Source organism: Pseudorca crassidens, chromosome 3 (genome assembly GCF_039906515.1).
Source record: "Pseudorca crassidens isolate mPseCra1 chromosome 3, mPseCra1.hap1, whole genome shotgun sequence".
NCBI lineage: Eukaryota > Metazoa > Chordata > Mammalia > Artiodactyla > Delphinidae > Pseudorca > Pseudorca crassidens.
The window spans coordinates 14,491,457-14,514,208 of record NC_090298.1 but is presented as its reverse complement, the minus strand read 5'-3'; the positions used below and the strand labels follow the sequence as shown (position 1 = coordinate 14,514,208).

Genomic DNA, 22,752 nt, shown 5'->3' with positions numbered 1-22,752 from the left:
TTGAAAATGTGATCATTGGGCCCCCATATGCAGTACATTAACTGTATTAATGTTTTATTAATATCTGGCTCTAAGAAAGGGGGATAGAGATGGGAAAGGAAGCAGGAAGTTATTTCTATTAATATGAGCACAACTTGTGTCCGTATTGGAAGTTTCCATTTCTAGCCCCATTGCTGTGTTAACAAAATTTATATAAATCGGTGTCATTGGAATTCTAATTAGGGCCATTGAAATTCAGATATGAAGATGTAGAAAGAAGGTTGTTTAAAAAAAGGACAGGAGGGGGCTTCCCTGGTGGCGCAGTGGTTGAGAAGTCCTCCTGCCGATGCAGGGGACGCGGGTTCGTGCCCTGGTCCGGGAGGATCCCACGTGCTGCGGAGCGGCTGGGCCCGTGAGCCATGGCCGCTGAGCCTGCGCGTCTGGAGCCTGTGCTCCGCAACGGGAGAGAAAAAAAAGGACAAGAGGTTATTGCCAATTTTATTGTCAAAGAAAGTGGAAACTGGTAACTCTCTAGGAACAGGAATACCACAATATTTTTTTGTCCTTGTATAAGCATTCCTTTTCAGCCATGGTTGTATGGTGTGTTTGTGTGTGTGTGTGTGTGTTGACTATAATCAGTTGTAATCATGTCCTTAAAAGCTACCTTTCTCTTTAGTTTTCTAGTTTTCATTTTCTTCCAGATTCCTTCCCCATCCATCAAAGGGGACGTTAAGTTCACATTTAATTGAATAATGAAAGAACTTTCTATATAAAATGAGACATTAAATCAAGTGCTTGAAGATGGCATTTACACAAGTGCCTAGATCTAGGACATGGACTAACTAAATAGTTGAGAAAACACTTTCAGAGAATTTTAGATGTCAGTCTTGGTTTGAGATGATGGGTGATCTCCCAGTATTGTGTGTTTCCCCCTCATGACATTTGAACATTTCTGAAAGCAGGACTTTCTCTTTTTCACTTTCCATCATGGCATTCCCGCCAACTCTCTGCATAGAATTTTGCACAGAATAGGCACTTTTATAAATACTTGTGAATGGAAAGTATTTATAAACCATTTTAACACCTGAAGTAAGCATCTAGGGGGCCTGATCATTTTAGAGACTGAAGGGAGAGACTTGGCAGACGTGTCATAAGGGTTGCCTTAATGAAATGGAACATTCCCACAGTTAAATTAAATCATAATTAATTGTGGATAATTATAAACATTTTGAACAAGTAGTTCATGATGTAAACTAAACAAACAAAAGTTTTTTTCTAAGAATGTTTTACCGGTTACAAGATAAACAGACAAGAAGGAGAATAAATAAATAAGTAAATACACACACACACACACACACACACACTATACACATATCTAATAATAATTATTATTACCAAAGACTCATAACTTGCTGAAAGTGGGAAATGCCCTCTCACTCCTTCGAAGTAGGCTGCCCCGCCCCCCCTTTTTTGTTCTGGTGAGATAACTCCCAGCTCTCCACAGCTGGTAGTTTTCTATGGAGTATACTTTGCTGCATACATTTGTTTGTTTGTTTCCATATCTGTGCAGAAAGTTAGAAAGGGCACCCCAGATGGGGGGAACATTTAGAACCAGGCTAAAAGTAAAATATTACATTTGAGAGGGAATTTTCCTCTTGCTACATCTGAGATTACGTGCCATTGGACACGTCCTTCGGTGCCACATCTAAAAGAGGAATAACTATTATTGTAAGCCTCGAATCTGCTGGCCAAATGTGTTTTTCAAGCTTGATTGCAGGCGGTTCTGGGTGAGTGCCGCATTCAGGCTTCTTCCTGTTACTTTAGTCCCATTTTGGAATTTGCTGAATCAAATTGCTCTGTAACGGGCAGTGAGCAAAATCTGAAATTAATCAGTGGAAAACAAATGACGGGAGGCTCCGTTAGGGTATCCGGGTGCGTGCTTAGGGCACCTCACGGGCTGGCTGCTTCGTGTGCTGTGGTCCAGTGGCCCCGACGCACCGTTTCATATTCACCAAGTGGACGAACGTGAAGACAGCTGCCTGGGGGGCCGGGGGAGGCTGAGGAGAGGCCCTCCTTCTTGCTGTTTATCTCGTTGCCAGTAATAAACGCTCTCGGTAAGAACCTCCAAAGACTCCGCGCCAGTGTCATGGTCAGGAGGTGAGGGAGAGGGTGTGAGAGAATGCTGTTCTGACGCCGGGAAAGGAGGGCAGAAAGCCAAGCAGGAAGCATCGGGTGCCAAAGAAGAAGGAAGAAAGTAGGGGCCGCGACCGGGGAGGCAGACAGGATCAAGAAATACGAGGAGAATCATCCCCTGGCCAGGGGCCTGGCTCCCTTGGTTTCTCATCCCGCCTCCCACCTCATTTTGGACCCCACCTGGGATGCAGCAGGTGGGCCCTGGGATGTCTTCAGTAGCCCGATGTGCGGTGGCGGGGGGATGGGGACAGGTGAAACATCGTCTAGTCCAGCTGCCTTGAAGCGGGTGGACCCCAGGCTACCTGGACTTAGGAGACTGTTACCCAAGGACAGTGTGCAGTTTTAGCATTTAAGAAGCAAAATGTTGGCTGCTAATGCAGGGCTCTCTGAAGCTTGTTATTTGACGTCTCATATAACATAGTAAAGATACAAAAGTTTGAAAAAGGTCACTGAGCCTTTAAAACTAACTGTGTAACAGCAGTCTGGGCTGCTCTGCCCTGCCCTGGAGTGGAGAGGTTGCCCTGTATTTGGGCTCTGGATATACGAAGGGCTGTTGTATTTAAGAAAACCAAAGCTCTTTAAAAGCACAGTAGCCATGGGGCTTCCCTGGTGGCGCAGTGGTTGGGAATCCGCCTGCCAGTGCAGGGGACACGGGTTCGAGCCCTGGTTCAGGAAGATCCCACATGCTGCAGAGCAGCTAGGCCCGTGCGCCACAACTACTGAGGCTGCGCTCTAGAGCCTGCGCACCTAGAGCTGGTGCTCCAAGACGAGAGAGGCCACCGCAATAAGAGGCCCGCACACGGCAATGAAGAGTAGCCCCCGCTCACCGCAACTAAAAAGAAGGCCCGCGCGCAGCAACGAGGACCCAACGCAGGCAAAAATAAATTAATTTAAAAAAAATGTATTTCCATTAAAATTAAAAAAAAACAAACACAGTGGCCTCTGTAGTATTTGGAAATGGCATTAGCAATCGCACTGAATTATAGTCTTGGAAGGTTTAAAAGAAATTGATTTAAATGTATTCTTTAATCCAGATGTTTTAATGATTCAGGTTGGCCTGATTATAGGCTTAATTTCACCTTGTGGGTGAAGCCTATGCTTTGATAATACTATTTCTTTCATATATAGAGTGAGGCTAAGAAAAGCCTCACAAAGAAGTCTGACCAGCACGCCCAGCTCAAGCTTTGTGTGTCGGGACGTTCGGTCGAGATGATGGGTTCCCACAAACAAGCGTATTTCAGCTTTCATAGGCCTGCAGAGTCCTTATGCTGCCGTTGGTTTTGAAATAGGCACAGAGAGGCGAAGTGAATAAGTAAGCCTGTGCAGACAGACACGTGTATCGTTATACGGTGGCGATGCAGGAGGTGGGCTCGACACCCAGAAAGGTCAGTGTGGTCAGCACACAAGGAGACGGGAGAGGCTGGCTGGAGGTGAGTGGGGGAGGTGTATGGGGACCCCTCATTGGGCCTTGCAGGCAGTGGTGTGTTGGTAAATGTCTAGCAACCAGCTCTCTGCTCTTTGGCAATCGTTGATTTCTCTGGTGTAATTACATCACTGTGGTCAATTTCAGGCCACCCACATGAGGTCAGTGAAAGCCGGGTTCAGAAGATGTGGGAAAAACTGGTTCTTGCAAACCCACAGGGGTCAGCCCCAGAACCCAAGTGACGTGGACTGGTGCAAGAGTTTGTGTTTAATTCTAAGTGTGCTCCATCTTCTTCATTTATGTATCCCTAAGGCATACTAGACCTTCGGGAAAGGTTTGTCGAAGGAATGAATGATTTCTTTTTCTTCCACCCTCTAATATGGTCATGGAAAAATCTGTCTCAGGCATAGACAGTGTTTACCACTTTTGAAATCCTACTTTGATCCAGGTGGGCTAATATTTGAAATTGATTAAGAGCGTGGAGAACAACACAGTCTATCCTTGTTGCAAGAGAGTGTGTTTAGTGTGAGATATCTTAATCACCAGTTAACAAGCAACGTGCTTTCCAAACCCTTGTGGCTCCCCAGCAAACGTCTGGTAATCAAGCCCTGTTAAAGCTCATTTCTATTTTATCAACACAGGGTGACTAATTCTTTGCCATCCCTAAAATGTGAGGAAGGTGTCTTTGCTTTCCAAAGCCAAAGGAGGGCTGCAGCTGCTGTGTGGTGGGCCACGGAGAGGTCTGTCCCAGGGCTGCCAAGAGAAGCTGTCCCTGACAGAGGGACAGCCCACTCATGCAGGTGGCCCTACTCCCAGCCTTTGGTCTCTTCGTGGGCAAATCCATGTCTGGATCCACTTGGTGTCTCCTCATTATGGAAATCTGAGTCCCACAGAAGGTATGTGAGGGCACAGGCTTGCTTACCTGAGGGTCAAATCTCATACACAATGGTGTTTTCCCACTAAAAGGTGTTATGACTGTCCATTGGGGGAAACAAAAATAGTGTAGAGAAAAATGAATATAAAGAAGAAAGGATCAAAATAAATAAAATAAAATTCAAGGGGAAAAAAAAAAGAAGAAGACAGGATCAATTGTAATCTTACTACCCTAAAAAAAGGATTATTATGTCTTGTCTTCTAGTACTTCTTTGGACAAATTTTCTTGGCAATGTTACAATAATTATATATGATACGTACAATTTTGTATGCTGCTTTTTCTTCTCATAAGCATTTCCCAGTGGCATTAAACATTTAGGGAGCATTTTTATTTTAGTTTAGTTTGTTTTATTTTATTTTTTTATTTTATTTTATTCTGACCACGCCCTGTGGCATGTGGGATCTTAGTTTCCCAACCAGGGATCAAATTTGCGCCCCCTGCATTGGAAGCATGGCGTCCTAACCACTGGACCGCCAGGGAAGTCCCCTGGGGAGCATTTTTAATGCCTACAAAATATGCTATCCTTTGGATTTTTCCACCTATATTACTATTACTCTATGATTCCAGATGGTTTTGCCACTTTAATTTTTCTCATTAAGGGAATCATTGCCTCAAAGGGTATGAAGTGTGAGCTGGTAGTTTCCTAAGGCCTGGGTCCAGAAACTGGCCAAGCATCATTTCTACCATGTCCTGTTGCTCAAGCAGAGAAAGAATACAGATTTGAGGGGAGAGGACATGAACCCCTTTTTTCCTGAAGAACGTCAATGAATTTTGGGGCTTTATTTTAAAACTACTAGAGAGGGGGGCTTCCCTGGTGGTCGAGTGGTTGAGAAACCACCTGCCAGTGCAGGGGACACAGGTCCGAGCCCTGGTCCGGGTAGATCCCACATGCCGCAGAGCAACTAAGCCCATGTGCCACAACTACTGAGCCTGCGCTCTAGAGCCCACGAGCCACAACTACTGAAGCCCACGCACCTAGAGCCCGTACTCTGCAACAAGAGAAGCCACCGCAGTGAGAAGCCCGCACGCAGCAGTAAAGACCCAACGCAGACAAAAATAAATTAATTGAGAAAATAAATAAATAAATAAAACTACTAGAGAGAGAAAAAAATGTTTACTATTTGTTTTTATAAAATTTTATCACATCGTTTGGAAGGATATTGATGGTAAAACTTACCATCTGGCTCCTTCTCCTGTTTTTAAAAAAGCTTGCAGACCAGTGACATCTCTTCCTAACAGAGGAATGCTCCAGGGGTCTTGATGAATATACTTATTTATATAGAATAACTTCCTAGTTAGTTGAAGCTCACGTCTTTAGGCATAAACACCTAACTATTTTAACTATCCTGTAGAGTGACTGCAGACATGGTCTGTGGAATGATGCAAAGCTGTTTCCAATCCTGGCTGCAAATCCCAACCTCACCATTGACTAGCTGGGTGGCCTCTCTGAATTTCATTTTGTTATCAATAAAATGGGGATAATAATACTTCCTTTATAGGTTTGTCCTATAGATTAAATATGGTATTCCACATTAAATATTTAGCTTAGTGAATGGCTCATAGTAAGTCCTCAAAAAATAGTTAATAATAATACTTACATAAGTTATACACTTCCTTAAGCAGCACAGAATATATGACAATACGGAGGATGTTCAGTGTGTGCAGTCCATCCACTCTCTACATGGTGGGCTCAACCACGGGTGTGTACAGAGTTGGTGCATTCCTGGTTGGTTTGGTCTAGATGGTCTGTTTGCATAGGGCCACAAGGGGTGTGTGTTTGGTTCACATTGTTTTGATCCTTCCTGTAATTGATTTAACCCAAGTGAGCATGGGTGTCATGCCAGTGACGTGTGTTGAGTCAAAGTATTTACTCCTTCTCTGGGGAACAAGGATGTCTGCCCAATGCATCCGACAGTGAGCTGAGTACCCACAGGAGGGAGTTCACGGCACATGTTGTCTCTTGTCTAATTGGTTTGTTTTAATCGTATGGGCACCGTGAATCTGATTTAGCCATTTGGAGGTAAAATTACAGCTCCCTTCTAGATAGTATATGGGACCCTCTGGATACACTTCTGTATGCCCTTCTTCCCCTGGGCTTTCCTATTTTCTCTCCCATCAGGCCTTTTAGCCTCGTTCCTTTGTAGGGCCATCACCCCCGTGGTGGCAGGGGACGTGTACAAGGCATCCAGCTGAGAGAGCCAGTGGGGGATTGACGTCCATCCCAGGCTCTACCCCCAAGCCCTGTGCCCTCGTGAGGGGCTGCACCTCCTGGACAAGGTGCACCATTTTGTACAGATACATCCTGTGGACTAATAGGCTCTGCTCGCTGAGGTGTTTATTTTATCCCTGTTATCTGTGTACTTTCATAAGCGACCTCAAACCCTTTCTGCACCAGAGTGAGATAAAGTGATTACCAAGAGAATAACCACGGCTAGCAGGCAAATCCAATATATACATCTGTATGAAGAAACAGAAAATGAAGTGTCCCACTCACCTAGTTTTAAACTTAAGACAAGGGAACAAAAAGCGATTCAATTCTAGAGAAGGTCAGTTATAGGTTGGAGTTAAGGTGAAAGAAATTCAACGCCTCCATTTTGTGTTTGAGAAAATGGGACATCAGCTTGCAGTGTTTAAAGAAAGGTTGCTTTGAAAATCAGAAATTGTCTTCAGTAATCACACTTCTCTTTCAACTAAAGTCAAGGGATTTCAGTTGGTTTCTGGGGCTGGTTGGCCACGTGGCAGCTTAGTAAGAATGTATAATAAGAACCAGCCAAAAGTCAGAGGAAAGACCTTCAGGCAGAAGTGAGTTAAAACTCTGTTTATGTTTCTTCAGCCATTCTTGTGAAACCGCCAGTGAACTCTGGATAGGAAGATAGACACGACCTCCTGGGGGAGTCCTGGCTTCTGGCTTTTTGGCCAGAGTAACCTCATCTCATGCAGTGTTTTGCGAGTGAGATGATCAGGCAGGACGTTTCTACCTGAATTTTTTCTGATTTCTCTCTCATCCTCTCCTGCATCCGTTCTCTCTCTTATATCTTTCCCCTGGTGCCTTCACACCAGGAACTGCTTTCTTACCCGTGGTACCCGCCACCTCTGGATCCCAAGTCGGCAAAGGCGAGGGGATAAACCAACACGTGGCAATACCTCTAGGTCACAAAGTGTCCTGATGCAGACATTGGGAAACAGTGGGGTAGGGAGTGTCCCGGCTGTTCCTGGGAGACACACACAAGCTCAGTGCTCAAGAGGACAGATGTGTTACCCTTGGGAGGAGGCTCCCGTGGGCCTTCCAGGCCAGAACACACTGCCCCCCCGCCCCCCCACCCCGCCAACAGCCTGATTTTTGCAGGATCAGCCTGGCCTGGGCGTGACTGTCACCCACTGGGACAGTGCCACCGAGGGCTATTAAAGGCGTTGCTCTGTGGCTTCAGCAGCATCTGGGGCGGGATCGTCGGACGCAGAGTCTTCCTCTTGGAGGGGGGCTGCAGTTGTGAGTGCCTGATATGGAAAGAGGTGAGGGGGAGGCCGGACCCCCAGATGCCTCCTCTCCCCCATAACTGTGATTTATGACGGGCTGCTCTGTTTCCAGGGTGGAGACTGGTCCTCCAGAGCTGGGCAGACACCCACCTGTGGTAGTGCTTAAGGGGTGTCCCATAGTCATTACCAGCGTGACGCAGCCTCTTTGCTAGCTGTAAACAGAGAGAGCGGCTGTGCACCAGTAGTATCCCGTGACTCCGGAAGTGACATCTCCTGGTGGGGTTTTCGTTGAACCCTAAGCAAGTGTTTTATTTTTGAAAAGAAAACAAGCGCATCTATCAGTGGAGCGTCTTCACATTATGCCTCTAGGAATTATGCCTATAAACTTCGTCTTCAGACAAGATGAGGGGATTACAAATGTGTTTCTATAGTTTTGGGAATCACTCGTGTCTCCTACTGAGAGCGTTCTATGCAGGGCTCACTAATTAGGGGTCATATGTATGTTTAAACGGGGCTCCCTTCTCTAAGAAATGAACTCAGTGTTTCTGGAGTAGCTTGTAACGTGAGTGGTGGATAACCTTCCTTCCAAAGTAATTAAACTGAGCGTGAATTCTAAACAGTCGTAATTTCCCCGTTTTGTAATACTTGAAACACTTCCTTTTAGAAGCGTATTTGTTTGTATGAAGGAAGACTTTGAGATGTAGATTTCGTAAAAAGGAATATACACATCAATAGATTATAAACCCAGAATTAATCGACATGCTTGCTGAAACAAGAAGAGATTTGCTCAGTAAACTAAGATACGAGAAATGCTGGCAGCGACAATAAAGGAAGTACTTGATAATCCCTTTTTGGGGCACAGCAGAGGGGAACATGGGAGATGGTTTGTTCCCTAAGTGTTGAAGGTTTGATAGCAGATGACGTCTTTCTTTCTTGCCAGCTCCTATAAACTGGAAATGGTGCCTGGAGCTCTCAAAGGGTTGTGAGGCCTGGTCAGGAAGGTTCTGGAAAGAGTGTGATGGTCTGCCATACCTGGGGAGGGTGGAGTGCTTATGTGGGTGAAGCCCACTGCACTAGGGTAAGAAGTTGGGGTGGGAGGTGGGAGGGGTGGGGTATAATCTTTGTTTATTTAGATAAACTTTGAAAAGACCCTAAAAGTTTTCAGTGACTTCGATGGCACCTTGACTTTTCCCCCTCCGTTAGATACCAGTGTTCTGAAGCTTGAGACCTTAGCAGCTCTACCCAGGACAAATCTGAAAGTTAGGTGCCTTTTGCTAAAACCTGGGTAAACTTTGAGGGCAAGGACTGTTTTAAGATCAGAGGAAACCTTTCTCATTCTAATACTTGACAAGTCAAACCTGGCATACAACAGCTTCACCAGCAATGTGACAGGAAATTGTGTGCTTACGTTTCACATGTTATTGGCAAAAGGACTGTTTTTCTAACCACAGGCTTGGGAGGCTGGTGGGTTGGGGCTGGAAAGACCTGGGTTCAAATCTGGGTTTTCTTGGTCGTGTCTGCTTTCTCATCTGAAAACGGGAGCATTTTACCCACCTTGTCCGATTGTTGAGAGGATTATAAAGCTCCGAATGTAGTTCCTGGCCCTTGGTACGTGCACAGTAAGTGAAAGGTGTCCTTAGACTAAAAGCTCTTGGAATGGTTCCCGGTTGGCTTGCTGGGCTAATCAGTGATCCCCGTCACCGCTGTATAACCACATGGCTGAAGCCCATGACACCCTGAACCCAGCAGGTCAGTGCAGCCCAGAGGCCAAATCCACCCCACAGCCCGTTTTTATAAATCAAACTTTGTTGGAACGCTCTTCCATTTGCACGTTGTCTGTGGCTGCCCTCAAACTGTAATGGCAGAGTTGCGTACACGGACTGTATGGCCAGCAGAGCCCCAGATATTTGCCCTCTGGCCCTTTAGAGAACACGTTTGCCTCCCCGCTTCCACCATTTGAGTCATGTGCTTACTGAGTCAGAGCGTTCATTCTCAAATCTCCTAAGGCCCGTTGTCATTGCTACTGTAATTGCATAATTTTAATTATAAATTATGTAAACTGATGAAATAAGAGATCAAAAGGAGTATTGTTGTGGGAGCGTCTACTGGTTGTTCCCAAATACTCGACTTCCTTTCCTTCGATAGGAGAATCTCAAGTTTCAGCCCGATGATGGCCACCAGCAATTGAATTACATGTCCTAGGTTCCCTTGCAGCCAGGTATGGCCGTGTGACTACATTCCAGCCAGTGGGAGGTGGGTGAAAGCTTTGCATGCAACTTGCAGGCCATGACTTCAAGGGAGAGGGAGTGCCCTCCGCTTCCTTTTTCCCCTCCCTGCTGGCTGCAGTGGTCCATGGGATGACTGTGTGATTCGAGAATATATGGAGTATTAAGATGGAAAGAGCCTGGGTCTTCAACATTATAGAGATCCTGTGTTAGCCCTGGACCACTATGTTCTGCTGTCCATGAGGGAGAAATGAAGTGCTCTCTTGTTTAAACCCATCACTTAGACCTTTGACACAACGGGCAAACTTATATCTTAATACATACAGTTGTTTATCCCTAAGAAAACTGTCGAATGTATTAGAATCAGTAAGGGCCAGTTGCTGGTAAATAATGCTTTTTAAAAAAAAGTGGAGAAACAGCTGAAAAGGTAGGTGGGGGATAGGCATAAAAATTGAGAATGATCCTTTATGTGGGTTGTTTGATTCATCATTAAATTCTTGCTCCTCTTTAAATAAATGAAACTAGAAATCATGAGTAATTCATGGGGATGTGTTTCATGCCAGAACGCCAATCTTTGTTGCAAGCCCTAACTCAACTGGAACTTCTATAACTCCCGCAGCACGTATTCGTAAGTTAATATTTATTGGATTGAGTTGACTGCCCCAAGGGTGTACTGCTTGGTTTCTTAGTCTCCAGTCAGCATTCAGGTTCTACCCTGAGTCTAAGAATATTCATGTCAGTTACTCATTAGTATGGTTGAGAATTAATCACCTACACCAGCCCAGATAAGGGAATAGGAAAGTTATCTAATGCTGAAAAAACAGCTTAAAAGTGACCACTGTTTGCAACGGATGAAGATAGACTGTGATAGCTCTTTTAAAGCCCATGATGAGGGCTTCCCTGGTGGTGCAGTGGTTGAGAGTCCGCCTGCCGATGCAGGGGACACGGGTTCATGCCCCGGTCTGGGAGGATCCCCACATGCCACGGAGCGGCTGGGCCCGTGAGCCACGGCCGCTGAGCCTGCGCGTCCGGAGCCTGAGACCCGCGTACCGCAAAAAAAAAAAAAAAAGCCCATGATGAAAATCTAAGAAAGGAAGTTGAATGACTGTCAGGTAATTAGGCCTTGACAGGTAGGAGTGCCCATTGTTTCTGGTAAATTTGCCTTTAGCTTCTGACCTCCATCTCTTTGGTCTCCTGCTCTACTGTTTCCAGTGAAATCACAGGTCCCTGCTTTGACCAAACACAGAATTTCAGGGGTCCAACTGACTGAGCCTACAGAAGGCAGGCCAGCTGGGCATCTGCCCTGGCCTTGCAGTCCCCAGGGCCTGGAAATCCGCAACCCATTGTAAAGGAAAGATCAAATTCCTCATATGGCTTTAAGTTTCTCCATTACAGGACCACAGATATTGACATCTTACATCTTTAATACCCTCACAGCCTCAGAAAATGGAAGCAGACTGGGCCTTCTCAGCCTATTAGGAGGTCTGTTTGCTGGGAACCTCTTTCGGCCTGAGATCTGACACTTTGACATCAGTACTTGAAGGGTCACTGAGAGCTGCTGGCTGAGATTCTCTTTCCCATCAGTACCACCAGGGATGTGTTAAGGGATATTGCCAGCTTCAAGTATTCCTCTCTCAAGTTCATATCAATTTCTAAATCAACTCTTTATAGGAGAAGATAAATGTTTATTTCATAAAAGTAGAGGACATATTTAGAGTTTTCCTAAATTCAGCCTTTTAGGTAAACGTGAGTGGATTATAAAGTCCTTGAGCAGAAGGCATCATTGATTATCGAATCCAGCAGCAGTCAACCCGGGGCCCATGGACCCTCTGAATTCCCGAGGTATTTTGAAGGGGGCCATTATCCAAAAACAGTTACTATCCGATCTGGTCCAGCTCCTTATTTTATAGACTTGAGAAACCCGAATTCCTCCTGTGGACCAGTCAGAACAGCCTCCCAGGGACTTCTGTGGTCGCCGTGCCACTGATCTGTGGCATTCTTTAGCACAATTTGTTTAAAGAACATTAATTTCATTTCCTCTTATGATTCCAAAGAGTCAATTCAGAACAGAATTCACAGAGTTGGTTCATTCCTGGCCTCTCGGACTATATAATCAAAGTGAACTGAATTTTTAAGTGAACCTAATCATCTTCTTAGCGTCTGGGGTGTCTAGTGGCTGTGGTATGTAGAGGGATCACTAAAGTCATGTTGTCACTGGATAGTTTTGTTAAAGATTACATAGATTAGAAGGTATGGGCTTTGTTTGTAAGAGAAACAAAGGCAGATATCTGTCTTTAAAAACAATTACCTTTTCTAGAACCCAACATTTTGATGAGCCATTTTTTCCATTTCTTGAAAATGCATGTGGTAGCATGAGCTAGGGAAAAAAAAAAGCAAGAAGAATATACATAATAAATTAAGTTCTGATCAAAATACAATTCTAAACCTAGAACATCTTTCAAGACAATGATTAAAAGATATCTCTCTCTGTCTTTCGGTGAATGTTTGTTTAAAATAGTCATTGTGTTGTTTAAGTATAGGTGATTTTCTTTGACCATCTGGCTCCATTGGTTCCCTTTTGGCTGTGGTCAGTTCCCTGAAGACTCATTACCTTTGTGGCTCTCACCTAGGCTGATGAACTCACAAGGGGCTCAGGATGAAATATTTCGCACCACTTAATTGATCTCCCTAACTGGGTGGAGACAACCCTTGGAAGGTCCAGGCCCAGTTAAATGCCATTTCACAGTACTTTTGTCCTTGTGGTTCTAGATGGTTCTCACATGGGAAAAGTATTGGTTTGGCCAAAAGTTTCGTTCGGGTTTTTCCATACCATCTGGCGGAAGAACCTGAACGAACTTTCGGCCAACCAAATAAATGATTAAGGTTGATCAAAGAGCTATTTCATCTTACTCTATAGGCTCTTATCAAGTCTGTTTCATGTTAGTAGATTATCGTGTCGGGGAGGAAGAAATTTTCCCCTACCCTTCTAGGTTCTTCTGGCTGGTGTAAGAATTAAATCGGCACGAGAAGATTAACAGGAGAAAAACAAAAGTTTAATAGCCTGTACACATGGGAGAGACCTAGGAGAACTGAGTAACTTTCCAGAATGGCCAAAACCCTCACCTGAACTACCGTCTTCAGCTAAAGACAAAAGAGGTGTTGAGGGTAGTGGTCTGGAACTTCAAAGGCTAGGAAGGCAATTGACATGGAGGTAGAAAAGCAAACGTTTGGTAAGTAAAGGTTTGCTGGGCCAGGAAGAGACAATGGGACACAGAGTGGGCTCTGATCTCTAGGTCCTGCTGAGTTTCCCTCACCACCACACTCAGCCCATATTCCTGGCAAATGTCTCTGCTGCTAGCTTGCTTCTTGGAACAAGCCCTCTATCTGTTGATACATTATTTTAGGCAGTTAGGGGGAAGGCCAAAGTTTCTTCCTGAGTTTTTTGGGGCCTTGATTGTTTTCACCTCGAAATAATATGCATGCCAAAGAGACAACTTGGGGTGGCAAATTTTGCATCGCTACAATAGAGTACAAGCAGAACATGGGATAATAATACATTCTATGTGTGTATAAAAACAAGAAGGCATTTAACATTTTACCGACTAGCCAATCCAGTAGACAGCGACCTAGAGGGAGAGGAGAAAGGGGTATGGATGTAACCGTGTGCCCCGGAGAGAGCTGCGGGAGTTGTGAACACACAGGCACTTGCCTAGGAGATCTGATTCGGTTGTCGGCGGCTTCCTGGAAGTGGCTAGAAGACTGGGCAAGCAGATGATCTCCAATACGCCGGCTTGGCAGTTTACACGTACAGAAAGCGCGTGTGGCAGCCGTTAGATTCTCCTGAACACCACGGACAGGAACTTGGACTCTGGGGGCAGGTGTGAGTGTCTGCAAAAATGAAGGAGGATGGGGGAGATGGCAGGCACCTCTCTCACGGGCATAAGGGTCAGCCTAGATCATTCCAGTCTCATTTACTTTCACTGAACTTCACAGCACAAGGGAATACAAATTTTTAAGAAAAAGTTTTCCTGAGCGAATTTATAATGTGAGTGGAAGTGAAATGTCGGAGGAACTCTTTAAGTAAGTGTTTGCAGGAACCCCTTCAGTCTTCAGGTATAAAATACACAATGACGGTTATCAAGGTGGTGAGAAATGCACTGAAGGCAACTCCTTTTTAGTTAATTATCAGCCAGATTTTTATTGCTGTTCTATGTGTATGAGAACGTGGGGGAAATGCAATCCCGTAGAAGCCCACTCTCTAAAGCAGACAGGCTCTATTAATTACTTTTTAGAATTTTGTTTTCCTAAAGAAACTATCATTAGGAGAAATACGTTCTTTTGAAATTTGTCCTCACTCCGTAGCATCAACCACTGCACACCCTCCCTGGGCAAGAGATGCCTCCTCGGTAACCTGTGCCCAGATCCACTTCTCCCTTGCCTCCGCACATACTCCTTTCTAGTTCGTGCCCTGCCCGCTCCCAAATACATCCCCACCTTCCCGCCATGCTGCTGTTGAGTATTACATAATTTACCATTAAAACATGCAATAGGGCTTCCCTGGTGGCGCAGTGGTTGAGAGTCCGCCTGCCGATTCGGGGAACACGGGTTTGTGCCCCGGTCCGGGAAGATCCCACATGCTGCAGAGCGGCTGGGCCCGTGAGCCATGGCCGCTGAGCCTGCGCGTCCGGAGCCTGTGCTCCGCAACGGGAGAGGCCACAGCAGTTAGAGGCCCGCGAGAGGCCACAGCAGTTAGAGGCCCGCGTACCGCGGAAAAAAAAAAAATGCAATATCCATACAATAGCTTATTGTTAAAACTCTGCTTTTGAGGGAGGCCGAGGGCCAATTTAGCAAGCAGTAAGACATCAGAATGCGATTCTCATTGTTTTCTATGACTGACAGCAGGGATCCTCTTGGTAAGGGTATGTTCCTTTAACAGTCACCAACATCATTCACCGGCTTTGAAATGAAGATAAATGGGAGATGCAGTCTTTAAAGGACTAAGGTGGGACTGTGGCCTATACTTTAACAGTGTAGCATTTTGAATAAATATCTCAATGACTGATAGTCACTGACTCCAGGTTTGCCATATTCCAAGGTACTGCCTTCAACACAAAGGCTGACGACAAATTCTCCCAACAAAATTTAATTGGCCTTCATTCAAAAAGCCCTCTGGAGGAACTTTATCATCGTTCAGTCTGTTTGGGTTGTATATACCTGTTCCAGCCCAGTGTGATGGGTAAGGTCTCTCAAAAAACAAAATGAGGAACTATATTGTTAATGAAAAATTTTTGAACCATAAGCAATACGTTCTTCGGTATTGTCACAGAAGCTTAGGTTTCATGTAACTAGGCCAGAGGTTAAAAAAAAAAAAGAGAGAGAGAGAAAAAGGCAGGGAGAGGACATTTCCTTTTGATTCCAACTGCAGTAAATCCTGGACGGTACTTCATTGGAAATTGTGGATCCCAAACAGAATGCAAAAGAAAGGCTTATATCTGAATTAGCAAACTTGCCTTACAAGAACAATTTCTGTTTTCCTTGGGGAGTGTTTCCTGGTTCTCAGGTATTATCTGTCCTTCGGGGATAAAGTAGAAACCTTTTCTTCCCTCAGGGGTAATGATTAAAGCAAATCTCTGTGTTCACAAATGAAAGGGTGTTTAATCTCCTGCAGGTCTCAAGTAGGAGCTTGTTCGGAGCTGGTAATGGAATTTAAATTGTTCATGCCCTGGGCTTATGAAAGTCTACTTGTTGAAAAGTTAACAAAATTGAAAACGCTGGAAAATAACTTCTACTGGCATCTGTTCATGGAAACTAGAATCATACAAGAAGTAACGTGATGGGCAGCTGAGCGCCAGGCTTCCAGATGATCTCGGTGGATTGGGTAGTTGATAATCTCTGCACCCAGGGAAGTGGCAGGGCAGAGACTGAGGTGGAAGGAAGAAAGGGGCAGTTTCACAAAGTGACTGATCTCTAGTTCATTTGAGACTTGATATGAAAAGAACGAGAGAGCTCCAAATAAAACACCAAGTTGCCCAGAGGGCGGTGAGGCTCAGCTTCTCAGGGCAGGAAGAGCCAACACTCAGGTGGCGCCTCCTGGGGGAGAAGTTGTCCACGTGGTTAATTGGTCTGAGAAAGTGAGAATTTCACATTGAGTGCTCTGTAATTTCTTAATCTTGTGTTTGCTTATTTAATCCTCCAGTTGACATATCTTATTTGCTTTGTCATGGTTCTAATTCTGTGAGTGAGTGTGCAGGGAAACAGGATCCCTGTTTCTATTTCGTTTCTCTGCCTACACACAATCACACGCGAACACGCCTGCACGCGGAGGAACACGACACGGATCCAGAGGATTAAAAACAGTTCTAACACGTCGCACTCAGAAATGTTCAAATCTGTAACTGGAGACTGACTGACCTTTGTAAGAAAAATTATGCAGGGGTTAATATCAACAGATATTCACTACCAACAGAGAACATGAGACCGTTAGTCAGCAGCCCAGAATGACAGGGCGGTGAGGGCTCCTGGGCCAAAGCATATTTATAGGTAAGATGGGTGAAGCAATTGTTTGTCCCGGTTGCTAGGTGACAGCTTAGGTTATAGCAGATCCCCTTTTACAAAAGTTTGGGATGTTGACATTGTTAACTTTCTGTAAAATATGGTTTGCCTTCAATTTCCAATTCCTATGGATTAAAAATAAAATAAATTAGTGTAAAATAATGTATTTTCTCTGGAGGCACTTTGACGGTTCTTCTAAACATCTTTGGAAATGGTTATTGCAATATGAGTTCTTAAGGATATGGAAAATCTAAAAAGTGACCAGAAAGGGGTGTGTGTGTGTGTGTGTGTGTGTGTGTGTGTACGTGCACATGTGTTTGAGAGGAAACAGCAATAGCTGAAAATACTCTCCAGTGGATTGAGGTCACCCGACAGGAACAAACAAGGGACTGATTTTCCCTATCCCGACAGAAGGATGGATGTTCATGGGGTTTCACATTCTGGCCAACTTCACAAGCCCCAGTCCGGTCTCCACGGGTCGCACAGGTGCTCGTGGGTCCATGTGAGAGTAATGTCTACAGAAGGTGCTGGGTCCAGGGATCTCCATGGAGAAGTCAGGCGTTAGGGCCCAAGTTTTGCCAGAAGGAATTCCACACAAAATACTAATTTCCACCTGAGGAAACATTTGATATAAATGAGTCCTATTTCTTGGTTACCTAATTTCGAAGGCAGTTTAATTCTGCATTTCCAAGGAAAAAAAATAAAACTATTCCATATAAGTGAAAGCTGGTTTCCAAATTTTTTAGACTTTTTGCCTATGATGTATTCCTACACATATAAAGGAATACACACTAATTACTGTGATAGGTAATGTATAGAAGCATTCGGCTAAGTGCATTAAAAAAATCAATAGAAGTCACTAAACTATTTTTGATTTGTTTTTCTTTGTTTGATATCTGTTCATTGTTTATATCCATTCCTTCATTCGATATTTTATGTGCCTTGTAGAAGTCAAGTTCTGTCAGCTGCTGAAGACAGAGCCGTATCTGTGAATCCGTTCAGGGCATTTAAGTCTCACGAGGTGTCAACATTACAAAGGAAAGTAACTACAATTGAAAAATTGCTACAAAAGAAAATGATGGGGCTTCCCTGGTGGCGCAGTGGTTGAGAGTCCGCCTGCCGATGCAGGGGACACGGGTTCGTGCCCCGGTCCGGGACGATCCCACATGCCACGGAGCGGCTGGGCCCGTGAACCATGGCCGCTGAGCCTGTGCGTCCGGAGCCTGTGCTCCGCAACGGGAGAGGCCACAACAGTGAGAGGCCTGCGTACCGCAAAAAAAAAAGAAAAAATGATGTATTGGTGGAGGTGGGCAGGGCTCAAGAGGAGAGATTCAGGGAGGAGATGCACACAGTGCTTGTGACACAGTGCCGGCCTGGGAGGGCCCAGAGATCAAGGGTATCATTGGCACAGGGTATGGAATCACTGGAGGGTCCTGGCTTGGAAAGAGCTGAAGCAGTGGAGAGAGAAAATAGGAATCTAAACTCCTTGGTTCCAGGCTTCCCCTGGGAACCGAGATGCTGTATCGATATCTCTATTTCTGTAGCTCAGCATTCAGGGAGTCCATAATCTGTCCACGTTACTGCTCTAGTGTTCTTCCCCACTCATCTTTGAAACGATGCCAAGTTCCATTCCAGAGAGTTCTTCCGGTGTCTCAACCTCCAATTATAAGCATTCTCGGTTCCATTTATGAAGGCCCTATTTTGTGTGTATTTGCTCTGTGACCTCAGCAGGATAGTTAATGTATCTGAGCCTCAATTCCCTCATCTGTAGGACAGAATAAATAATAGGACCTCGCTCATAGGCTGACTGTAAGGGTGGAATATGACAGTGAGTTCACAACATACAGAACGGTGCCTGGCTCCTGCTGAGTGTTAGCCAGGATTCTTATCTCACATTGCCTGGAACCCCCATTACTTGAATTTTTCATCAGCTGCCTTGGTGTGAATTTTTCACTCTATTAGCATCCTTCCATTCTACTAAAACCATCACCTAAATAGAACTGTTTTTTCTAAAAAACACTAATTCTAAAAGATACATGCACCCCAGTGTTCATAGCAGCATATTATTTACAATTGCCAAGATATGGGAGCGACGTAAGTGTCCATCAGCAGATGAATAGATAAAGAAGATGTGGTACATACCATGAAATATTACTCAGCCTGTAAAAGAGAATTAAATTTTGCCATTTGAAGCAACATGGGTGGACTTGGAGGGTATTATGCTAAGTGAAATAAGTCAGACAGAGAAAGAAAAATACTATGTGTTCTTATATGTGGAATCTAAAAAATACAATCAACTAGTGAATATGACAAAAATGAAACAGATTCACAGATACAGAGAACAAACTAGTGGTTACCAGTGGGGGGGGAGGAGCAACATAGGGGGAGGGGAATAAGAGGCACGAACTGTCAGGTATAACATAAGCTACAAGGATATATTGTACAACACAGGGACTATAATCAATATTTTATAAGAACTATAAATGGAGTATAACCTTTAAAAATTGGGAATGACTATATTGTACCCCTGTAACATATAATATTGTACATCAACCATACTTCAATAAAAATTAAAATTGTCATGCTGATCTCTGTGGAATCTTATTCCATAACTCTTTTTAATAGTTGTTTCTGCCTTACAATTTAAAATATATTCTACAGTTCTGCATTGCCCACCCCCTCCCTGGAAAAATGTAGCACTTTTTTTTTTTTTTTTTTTTTTTTTGCGGTACGCAGGCCTCTCACTGTTGTGGCCTCTCCCATTGCGGAGCACAGGCTCCAGACGCGCAGGCTCAGCGGCCATGGCTCACGGGCCCAGCCGCTCCGCGGCATGTGGGATCTTCCCGGACCGGGGCACAAACCCGTGTCCCCTGCATCGGCAGGCAGACTCTCAACCACTGCGCCACCAGGGAAGCCCTGTGGCACTTTATTTTGTATTGCAAATGCCAGAAACCAAACTGAAACCAGCTTAAGGTGAAAAAGGGAATGGGCTCCACAAAGAGGACGTCCATGTTTGAATTTGTTTTGGACTCAGCAGAACCCAGGAACTCAGACCCGACCATCAGGCTTCGTTTGTGCCCTCTGCCTCCGCCTCACACTCCTCTCCTTCTCTCTCCATCTGCTCCACGATTCCTGTCTCTTGTTGGTAATCATCTCCGCAAATCTAAAGCTGAAGAAATATGTGAAAGGATCTGAGCTTTGATATATTAAAAAATCCCTTTTTTTGCTTTGAAAAATTACTTTCAGTTATAAAAATACCTTCTGACTTTTAGGTTGACTAGTATAAGCTAAAAAGATTTATTATCCTGTAAAGTGTACAATAATGAAAAGAGAGTATCTTATATTCAACAGGCTCTCCTCATATATCCAATCCCCAGCTTAGTTTTTGAATGTTTCCCCACCCCCCAACAGCCCTAGATTCAATGAAATGTCATTTTGTAAACGTGAATTTCATATATACCACGAGCGAGGGAGAAATCACTTTGGGGTCACTCACGGGTAGAGGCTGTGCCTTAGTCATCGCGAAATCCCTGAGGCGGGACTGGTGACAGACAGACAACCACACTCAGTGCATGGTGATTGAAATGAACGGAGGGGAAATGACACTGAGACACAGTGTCTGTTCTCTGCCAGGATTCATTTATTTCAGCATAATTTTTGGTTGTGCTCAAAGACGCTTGGGGTGAAAGAGATGTAGCAGGGTGCTGGCACGTGTTCTCTCCTCCAGAATTACCGTCTATTTTTAAAGAGCACCCGAGTGTCACGTTTCTTAGTCTCACAGAGCCCCCTAACGGGGAGAACTGTGTGCTGCACCCTGAAAACCAAGTGCATTCAAGGTTCATGTATGGAGCCCTTAAACTGTGCAAAGGCTAATTGGTCTTTGAATATAACACTTAAAGACTGTTTTTGTTAAGTAGACTTTTAAAGAAAGAAGGTACACAATCATGTAAAAGAAAGGTACTTTGCTGTACACCTGAAACTAACACAACATTGTAAATTAACTATACTTCAGTGAAAAGCGGTTAATAAACAATTCTTTACCCACTGAAGTATAGTGTCATCATTTATTATCACGATTAGTTTGCCATTTTCTTGCATAAATACTGTGCAAGGAAATCACTATGCATATATTAAAAGAGTACATCATTCATGATAGCATCAAAACCCATCGGATTTCTAGGAACAAATGTCCTAAAGGATGCATAACCCTCTACACTAAAAACTATACACAAAAGATAAAAGAAAAACAAAATTATAGTTATGTGTTCATACGTGTGTGTGTGTGTGTATTCAATAGCGTTTATAGTAGGGCTTGAAATACGGTAGCATATGTCTGCAGCTTTGTTTATCTTCTTCAAGATTTCCTTGGCTGTTCTTGGTACTTTAAATTCCCATTTAAATTTTAGGATTAGGCAGCCAATTGGCATTATAAATTCTGATGAGATTTTGAATTTGTAGGTCAAATTGGGGAGAACTGGTATATTTACAATATGCCAATATGTCTACTCCTTGAACATACTCCTCCATTTACTAAGGTCTTCTTTAGTTTTTCTTAATAATGTTTTGTAGTTTTTAGGGTAGAGATTTATACATCTTTAGTAACATCTATTCCTAGGAATTTGGTGTGTTTTTGATGACATTGTAAATGACATACTTTTTAAAATTGCATTTTTGTAAGTTCCTATGTTATAAATAAATGAAAACTCAACTAAAAAAAAAAGATAGGTATGAAAGAAAAATTTTAAAAATCATTCAGATCTGTTTGACCATGTGGGTTATTTGGTTCATAACAAAACTCACCACTTTTTATTCCTACGTTAAATTACTTAAATCACACAGTTAAATTACTTGAAATCAGTTGGATCCTTTTGGACGTTGCTTTTAAGACGTGTTAGGACCACAGCAGCATTCAGTCTAGGGCTCATTATTCTCTGCTGCTGAGGTAGGACCCTTGTGAGTACTCTACCCGACGTGTGGATTTTGAGGCTTTCCAGTCTAGTCGGTGGGAAGGATTTCCAGGCATCCTTCCCAGCCCTGTGAGCACAGGACTCTGTTCCCTCTCGTCCTTTCCCATGCCTTGTGCCTCACACATGCGCCCTCAGCTGGAGGGTCCAGGGGACCCTGCAGGTGGCCAGTGTTCTCTGTGCAGGCTCTACACCCCACACTCTGTCCCTCCAACTCCAGCCTCTTTGGACTCTCACTTCTGATGCTCAACTCAGGTAGTGGCCAGGACCCACCTGGGGGCCACCTCCCTGCTCTGCGGCCTGACACTTTTTCACTGGGTATTTCTTATTGTAACTCTTAGGATAAGAAACACGTGCCTCAGAATCACCTGGGACACTAATTGAAAAGGCAGGTTTCTGAGGGCACCCCAGGCCTGCTCCATCAGAGTTTCTGGAGTGAGGCTGTGACAGTTGCTGTTGAAACAGTGCCCTGGGGTTCACACACACTTCCCACGTGGGAACTGCCTAACGAGATTACTTTGGCCACATCTAACGTCTATGCCTAATTGTATTCTAGTAGGGTTATGGAGGCAGAAAGAAGGGGTGTTGGCTTCGGATTCTACTGGCAAGCAGAGCTCCCTTCTGTGCCAAAGCGAGGCTGCTTGTCTGAGGGGCTATCTCTCTAATTCTTATTCCCTTAGAACTTCTCGGACTGGTGGAACCAGTAAACAGCTGCTTATCTTGACCATGCCGAGTGTCTTTTGTCAAAAATATGTCCCTCTAGTTTCTCTTAAGGAGAATGTAACTAAACGGAATCTGCCAGGGCCTCCGTTGGGTAGCTTTTCTGGCAAGCTCTGCACAAGCTGCAGATCCTTGGGCAGAGCCCATGTGAAAGATGCCATGGCCGTGGGAAGGCTGGGAGGTGTGGCTTCTCACTGGGAACCACGTGAACTGGATTCTCGGAGAGTCTGGGAAGTTGGAGCTGGTGGTCACAAGGGAGGGACTCTTAAGAGGTCCTTATCTCCTGGC

At 44.4% G+C, this 22,752-nt stretch overlaps 1 protein-coding gene across 2 annotated transcripts in view; it reads left to right on the top strand.

The window, feature by feature from the left end:
* RETREG1 (reticulophagy regulator 1) overlaps window positions 1–22,752 on the top strand; it is a 131,723-nt gene that overhangs the window by 94,502 nt on the left and 14,469 nt on the right. The window lies entirely within an intron of this gene.